The sequence below is a fragment of the Sinocyclocheilus grahami genome, unplaced genomic scaffold (assembly GCF_001515645.1).
Source record: "Sinocyclocheilus grahami isolate Dianchi unplaced genomic scaffold, SAMN03320097.WGS_v1.1 scaffold335.1, whole genome shotgun sequence".
NCBI lineage: Eukaryota > Metazoa > Chordata > Actinopteri > Cypriniformes > Cyprinidae > Sinocyclocheilus > Sinocyclocheilus grahami.
In genome coordinates, this window is record NW_015505514.1 from 1,091,941 (window position 1) to 1,101,083 (window position 9,143).

The 9,143-nt window shown below is 40.9% G+C and overlaps 1 pseudogene; it reads right to left on the reverse strand.

The window, feature by feature from the left end:
* Positions 1 to 7,738: 7,738 nt before the first annotated feature.
* Positions 7,739 to 9,143, reverse strand: part of LOC107602778 (uncharacterized) — a 3,181-nt pseudogene continuing 1,776 nt past the window's right edge.

The window sequence follows — 9,143 nt, forward strand, 5'->3', positions numbered from 1 at the left end:
CGCATGTCACCAGTCACAGCCAGAAATGGTGCTCCTGGACCACCATAGTGGACAACGCACGACCCAGAGACCGTTCCGTAACCTTCGTCGCTCGTGGCGCGAGGTCCGCCGTAGTGCGGAGTTCTCTGCGAACTTCCGGGTCGTGACCACCCTCGTGCAAGTCCCTTAGTGCCTTAGCCTGGTGCACTTGCAATCACGCCGTAACGTGTAAGTTGGAGGCAGCTTCTCCACAGGTCGTATAAGCATTGCTGGCCAGTCGAGTACCTACAGACCCGGGAGGGGAGGCACGGTTCTCCCTGCCAGTTGGAGGCGGTATTAGGAAACAACTGTATCGCAACCGACCGCTCCACCGGGGGGACTCTTGTAACCCCCTAGCTGCCCCACCATCGAGGGTGGTGAAGGAGGAAGAACCAGCAGATCAGTTTCCGGCAGTAAAAAGGTGCCGTCCACGACCTGTTGAGCTCCTCATGCACCTCCGGGAAGAAAGGCACCGAGGTGGGGCGCTGAGAACCAGCGCGGACCACCCCGAGAACCAATCGTGCAACCTTGAGGGCTTGGGACACGGTGGAAGTCTCCACTTGAGCCCTACCCCTACGGCGGCCCGGGAAAGCATAGCCATTATTTCAGGATCCGATTCAGGCATTGCTACAGTCCCGGAGGTGAGCAGCGCAGCCAAATCTTCCTCAGCAATCGACATCTGGTCGCTGGGAGGAGCACCAAAGGATACGGCTGGTACACGCCTATGCAACGTTGTCTTTAAAAAGACGCACCCGAAATTGCTCTTTTAGGGGAAAAAGCTCTTTTAGCGTGCTGAGGCGCACAGGGGAGATGATCATCTGCAACACAAACGGGGGTAGTGTAGCCTGATGTGTGCAACCCACTCGACACAGAAAACCACCCCCGCTGAAGCGCCGTACCGCCAACACGAAGAGCTCTCCAAGAGCGCGCTGAACTCGTTCAGTCTTCTTCTCTCAGTAGAGTAGTCAGGAGCAGAATGATGTGATCGCTCGGCTCCTCAGCGAAAAGCTGAATATGCGCTGCATCTGCTGCCTACTTATACTCACGCTGTGATCAGCGGCAGCTGGATGCAATAATCGCATGCCAATGTGCATTGGCTCGTTTAGTTTACACTCGAAGTAGATTCATCCGACGTGACGTCGAGAGTGACCGACTGAAAGGGAACTGCAAGGAAGCCATTAGTCGACATAATTCCTCAGATGATTCTGTGAGATTCCCAATAGCACCAGTGCGAACAAGACAGACTGGAAATGAGAGGGTTCTTGATCAAAGAAATTAAAATGGCCAAGCTGTTAGACAACTGTCTTTTATGGACTTTCAAAGTCTTATTACAGCAGTGGGTTCTTTTGAGTCTGATAACATCGATCCTGTAGAATTTTTGTCAAAACTGGAGAAGGTAGTGGAGGTTTCTAGTGTGTCAGACGAAGATGCTTGTAGACTTCTTATGAATTGCATACCACGCTCATTAACCAGTGCTCTCTAACAGGAAGTTTGTGACAAAAGAGCAGACAAAGGTGCAAGGAGAGAAGCTGTACTTAGACTTGCTGGGACTAATTTGGTTAACTTGAGAAAGATAACTGAGGTGACAATGGAAATTGGAGAACACCCTCTAGCATTTGCATCCAGGTTGTGGGAAATGTTTAGCTGTTACAGTGGTTTGCCCAATGCAACTAAACAAAATTTAATGTTTAAGTCTGCATTAATTGCACAAAGTAGTTCACACATGCAAGAAGCCATTGCTCTGCATGTAGATTTAAATACACCATACGAGCAAATCATTTCCAAAATGACACAGCATTTCAATGCAAGAAGTCAAATGAAAGCTGCAGAATCTAGACATCCAGTTGCTGCATTCAGCAGGAGAGAATGTTGTAGATTATCTAACGGTTTCCATCAGAGACCAAAGAGATTAGAAAGAGTAAATTCAGAATGTGTTACTCTCTGTTATGCATGTGGAAACGCTGGTCACATTGCTAGACATTGTCAAGACAACGAGAATGTGAAAAGATTATTGTGGGGGAAAGGGGGGGGAAGCCTCTTCTTTTTGATCTCGTTTCAGGTATAAGCATCGAGATGTTTGTTTGAAATGTGTACCCTCCTGGAGAAAGATGATCCGGTCATCTGAAGGACAAGAAGGCCAGCAAAACCAGTGGAGCCAGGGGACTCCCAGAAGAAGAAAAAAACTTCACAAACTGCAACAACAGCTAGAAGGACTTTTCCAAATAGAAATGAAAGGACAATGGAAAAAGAGAAACAAAGAAATCAAACTATTTTCAGAGACTGGACAGCAGTCTTATTACTGAGATAGAAAACAAGAAATGAGAAATGCACAAAGACAGACTCTATGCACATGACACCAGAAAGAGACAAACATATGCATACTCGAATGCAGAACATTGTCTACTGAATGCACACATGTGGACAAAGGACATCCACACTGAGAGAATGGACACAATGCAAGTGACAAAACTCCATTTTGGTTTATCTGTGAGTGTGATGCTTTGAAAAAACAACCATTGTGTAGAGCACCCCAGAATAACTATGAATCGTGTGAAATTAATTTAACTAATCTTCACAATAATTTTACTAAGGTAATAGTGTCAGACAAGAGAACATTCTCCATTTTTATTGATAATAACCAGACATTCTGTCCAATTAATGATACTTCATTTTGTATGACCCCTGAATCAACCTGGTCTATAGGAAATTATCATTTTCCATGAGTAGGATAAGGCTTTAACTAAACAAATGCATGATGGAGATTTTTGTCATTGCATACTCTGGTTTGATTTGGGATGTAACTTTTAAAACTGCCGTTTGTGTTTGTAGCGGGAAGATAGAGTATAAAATGTTTGAGCGTAGGAGGCTCTGGGTTCATTCTGACTCCGTTGAACCCAATGTACTACATGTACTTTGTCACTACACACAATAAACATCTTCATCGAGATCTTCATCGTCTTCACTTTTTCTTACACACCGCATTGACAATCTAGATTTGTTCTCTTATGTAAAACTAAAATAAATTAATAAAATACATTTAAAAATGATTAGCACATTTTTTATTGTAAAAACAGAAAAAAATACATTAAAGGAAGAATACTCTGGTCACTAATGAAACTAGCAATGAGCATCATGCTGGAGAACATGATCATCAGGATTTACACAAGACATTCAGAATTAATTTACATTTTCACTAATTTTTTTAATGCAGATAATATGATTTGTAATAAAAAGACTTTTGGACCCCATTGTATTTTATTATACTGTATAGCATAATCCTCAACAGATCATTCATTTCATTCCAATAATTGGAAATGTTGTGAAACTTGATTTATATTTTTATTACATTCATATTTGAATGTAAATGAACTGCTAATATCTATGGTGTTAATGGCTTATTAATGAAAGCTATTATTAAGTGTTACCCAATTCTCTTTTCTTCTTTAATTTATTTATTTATTAGTGCTGCTTTGCCCCTTTCTCTCTGAGGTTTTCAATTGGAAATAGTTAGCTGATGTAACATAAATTCATTTGTCATTTACCTATGCAATCAATGCACAGCAGGTAGAAGAATTAATCATTGTTGTAGCGTCTGGAACACTCCAACACACAATATATATTTTGTTAGCTAGATTTCACAAATACTTTGTAACACCCCAGGACGCCGAACAAGACCCTGGTTTCATGGTAACCCGATACATTTACAACCTTGTGGAATGCGAGCCGGCTCTCATTCTGCTTTCTCCAGAAACAAAGGGACACAAATGCACAGGAGAAATGGACTTTTCTACTAATTAATTCATAGGAAAACCTTCTTTGAATGAACACCCATTTTCTTCAGGCCAGTGTGTATATTATTGCTGTGTTGTATTTAATCTGTTGTATTATAGACTATTTTTGTTAACAAACCCAAGGCAATCTCTAAATTAGACAACCAACTGCAGGTTTGTCCCAAACAGATCCATGGTGGTTCATAAGAAGTCGATAAGAAGACATCTGTTTACTAATGCCGACTATGATTCTTTTGAATTGAGATATGCGGAAGACCTGTACTGAGTTTTCAGTTGCTCCTCTTTCACCAACATCACATCCAACAGCCTGAATAATCAATTCCACCCTGCAAACATATTCAATCTAATGACCCAACCCCCATATAAACCTTTTTACGCATTCGCAGATCCATTTTATTGTACACCAAGTGCACCAAATAAGATCTTCAATAAAAGTATTACAATATGTGCAGCATTCCACAATCGCTGTAAGAAATCACGGCTTTCTGCTTGAAATTTCAGATCATTCTCTGATTGTTTTAAGCGGGATGTATATCCTGAACAGCAAATGAATGCATAATGGAGGTGGGCTGTTGTAAAAGCATGTTTAGATTAGATATTTCCACAAATGTGGCTTAAAAAAAAATCCAGCATAACAATCAGGCCCAACTCAAAGTCCTACTAACTGTCACCACAGTAATATAGAAAAAACTGCAGATATAAGTGGGCCGGGAAATAAGCTGATTTCCATTCTAATGGATGCTCTCGGAGGGAGCACAACTCCAGGCACGGAGGTTTCTCATCGGCTTACTGGTTAATGAGCTCAGTTTGGAGATGCAGGAAGAGCATTTATGAGCATCCACAGGGAAATACCCAACAACCAGATATCGGTTTCAGAATTTGTTAAGAAGAATAGCTCTTTTTATGTGACATGTTAATGGTTAAATGTAATACAAAAATATCTCAGGAAAGGACAACTGAAACGCACACATGCTAAAAAAAACATCCTTTGTACGCCCATGGGAGGCGGTGAACGCACCGTAAATATGACACACTGAAGATCACGACCCTCAATCACAAAGCCCAGGCTGGGGCGAAAAACATGAAATGTCCTCCAGAGATGCCGTAATTGCCTGTTCCTCTTTTGCAATAATCCAATTACCTTTTCTCTCTGATTATATTTGGAGAGTATTATGTTATGTTTTTTTGAAAAGGGCACGCTGGCCATGCTATCAAAGTCACGGGACACGTAATTATATCATACCACTGGGTCACCATTGTAGGCTGCGGGTGGCTCGGACAGGAATGGAGGAAGATTTTGTGTCCCTGAAAGCTGAACCGCAGGCCCCGTCCACACATCTGAAGAGCTGTAATTAACCAAGGTCACCTCTGAGAACAACACACTGATGGAAGTTTATCAGCCTCCGCTTACACAAAGGACTAAAACCAATTTTGTGATAATTAGGTTTTCTTTACCAAAACTGCTGGTCAACTGGTGTGAATAAAGCAAGTAATCTGCATAGTGATATTTTGGTTCTTTTGTAGAGACCTCCCCAGTACACAAACACTGAAGGAAACACTTATCTAGATAAGGTGCTTTACAGAAATGGACAGCAAACTGAGATCCAATAAGACAACAATCTAACTAACAGTACCAATTTATATCAGGTGTCTTTAATTATGTACTAATTAAGTATCTGTAAGTATCACAGTTGTCATATGTTGTTGTTGTTTTTTTTCATCCATCCATCTGTGTATTTTCTTAAACAATAAAAGGATTTTTCAGCTTACATAAAATAGATTTTTTTTTTAAAAAGATCATGGAAAATGCTAAATCAAACATTTGATGTAAATTTATATGAGCAATATTACACCAGTAGCAGTGCGATATGGCTGTATATCAGCACGGCTGTGATTCGGCCGTATACAGCCATATCGCACGGCTATGTGATATTGTGTTTATACAACGGTTCGATGGAAGTTTTTAAATAAAAAAGAGACAACAATGGAGTGTCTTTAAAAACCTTCTTTTCTGTGAACTACTTCCGCCACAGATTTAAATCTCAGTGTAAAAGTTTAACAGCTGAGCCCAAACCTCCATTAGCCTACTAAAACGTCACTTTAGAACTAGAAGGAACGTTGAGTTGCTTCATTGAAAGCTTATATTGCGTTACTGTATTAAAAGCTCCCTGTATTAGCCTATGTTGTGTATTATGAGAGAGAGATGGACTGAGCAAGTATGATTACCTGCATCTGATACAGCATTCATTCTTCAGCTCAATCTCATAATTCACAATTAAACATTAGTTTGAATTTCATACCTGTCAACACCCCCGTTTTTCCCGGGTGTCTCCCGTATTTCACACCCATCTCCCGCCCCTCTCCATTTTGTTATTTCTCCCGGGAAACTCCTGTAATTTGAATTTATTTGAATAATCACATCAATATTCCAAGGTTGTCCAGTTGCCAGATCATGTATGAATCGCATCCTACTCGCACAATCGTCACATCATTCAAATTTCAACCCATTTGTGACCTCAACCTGGCAACCTACAGTCCAGTTGCACTGTTGATATCTGTGCAGGTAGTAGACGCGAGAAGTTGAATCAAGTATCAAGCCCCGTTCACACTGCCAGAGACTTTTTCGTTGTATGTCGCTAGACTCTGTGCTGTGAAGACGCTTGTGGGCGTTCCTACTGCTGTCGCTCTAATGTTATTGGTAGACTGCACGTCTGGTCATATCTGGACATATAAAATGCAATCACAAACTATATGTATTGCCGGTAAAACGAAGATATCATTCTAATATGACTAGGAATTAGACTTAAAGGAAATAAAAGTACTATTCTGCTTTCTGTGCTGCCATTACAGGGAAAACTATATTTCTGCCGTTACAAAAGCGCCACCTGCTGGCAGAGAATGAATGTGCACTATCAGTCAGCCCTTCTGCTATTTTTATTTAGACCAAAGCGAAAACTGCCCCATATTTTTAAGCAGAAAACACGCAGAGATGTAAATGTGAACTGGTGGATCGACAAGAAGATAATGCATTATAAAAATCTAAATAATGAAGACACTAAGATATATTTATATGTAACTAAATTAATATAATTGATTGATAATAACAGTTTGAATAAATATAATAATAATAATTATATATATATAATAATAATTTTGACTAATCCTTTTTTCTTAAAAAAAGGTTTAAAGGCTGAAATGTGAAGTTCATCATTTTAAAAACATTTTGTTTTTGTGAAAACCTGCATCTGAACTGTAAATCATGCTTTTTACAGTCATTATAAGTAATTTTTAATGTTATTTCTCCACATCAAAGCAAATTTTCAAATAGACGTTATCTTTATTAACACACTGCATATGGGAAGTCTAAACAACTACATTCTCACCTAAAAACTCTTAAAACTACATACTGTGAAAAAAAACTGTATTATTTATAAAATTATAGTGGATTTAAGTGTCCGCCATGACACTCGCTGTGAAAAATACTTCAAGCGGAGTGATACAAATGGTGAAACTAGAATATTGCACCGCTAGAAAAGGCTCTCAGCCAATCAGATTCGAGGACCAGAAAGAACTGTTGTATAAATATTTATAAATTTACTCAAAAATTATTAATTGAATTATATAGAGGCATACATTTTTATATTTGGAATTATGCCATATAGCAGTTGACAATTAATTCAGATTAAATTATTCAGCTTAACTGCTCTATAGGTTATGATGAATAATGAAGATATTTTTTAATAATAAATTGGTATCCTACCCCAAGGGTGTAGCTTTGACTTTAAATATATATATATATATATAGAGAGAGAGAGAGAGAGAGAGAGAAAGAATTGTTTTATTTTATATTTTTATATTATATTATATATGTATATAAAAATAAACATAAAATTATATAATGTTATATTATTTAACATTTGTTATATAAACTATACAAGAAACATCTCATGAATGCACTGGGACGCATCCTCAGTGATGTACCCTGGGGTCATTGGGTGTTTCAGGTCTTGCATCCCAGTAGCAGCCCACGGATCAGCCCTCTTAAACCAAAGCCACCTTGTGGCCTTCTCTGCAGCTTCACTCGCGGCTTGAATGGCCCTCTTCTTGGCCACCCCTGTAATGCCCAAACGACTGAGGACTTTGCAAAGTGAACATCCTGCAAAGCCTCTACAGCCGACTTCTATAGGCTCATAGAAGGTTCTCCAGCCTCTCTCCCTGCACTTCTCCACCAGTTCCTGGGACTTAGCGCGTTTCCTTTCATTTGCTTCCTCAATACGCTCTTCCCAGGGAACCGTAAGTTCCAGCTTGATTAGCTGTTTTGAAACCTCAGAGGTAACTATCATGTCTGGGCGGAGACTTGTTGTTACAATGTGCTGAGGGAACCTCAGCTGTTTTCCCAGATCGACCTGCAGCTGCCAATCCGAGGCTTTATGGAGGAGGCCTGTTGTTAATTGTGGGCGCACCCGATGTTTCTCTCCAGCTTTAATAAAGTGGACTGCCTTCTTTGGAGCATGATGGTACTTGCTGGTGCTGATGGCTGAGGCTAAGCTCTCAGCAATTGCCTTAAGCACCTGGTCATGGCGCCACCGATAGCGCCCATCAACCAGAGCCTTTGGGCAACTGCTGAGGAGATGTTCTAGAGAGCCTCTTCCAGAGCAAAGAAGGCAGAAGGGTGTCTCACTCTTCCCCCAGACATTTAGGTTCGCTGGGCTTTGCAGGGCATCATAGACAGCTTGTACCAGGAAACGGACCCGATGGAAATCTGCCTGCAAGATGTTTGCCCAGGTGATCCTGCGCTGCAGTGTACTCTCAAGATGTTACTTGTCCCATACAGTGCAGCGCTGGTAAGACTGCGTGGAAGACTCAGCCACTTCCGAAGAAAGCCACTGATCTTCCTTTCTAGGGACCTCAACTGTTGTCATTGGGACTTCATAGATCAGCAGGGGCCACAAGACTCGGGGCAGGATGGAATCCTGGTAGATCCAGGCTTTAAATCTACCAGGCAGACCGGACTTGTCAACCTTAGTGAGCCAAGCTCCAAGTTCTTTGTTGGACTTCTGAATGGCGGCAGAGTCTTTCAGGGTAGAGTCAAAAAGCTTCCCCAAACTCTTGACAGGTTGCTCCGCGATGGTTGGGATGACAGTTCCTGAGATCGAAAAACGGAACTTGTCAACCACTTTCCCCTTCTTCAGCACCATGGACCTTGACTTGGAGGGCTTAAAACTCATCCTTGCCCAGGTGATGAGTCTTTCAAGTCCTTGTAAGATCCACCTGCTCCCTGGGACCGATGTCGTTGTAATAATAAGGTCATCCATATAGGCTCTTATCGGGGGC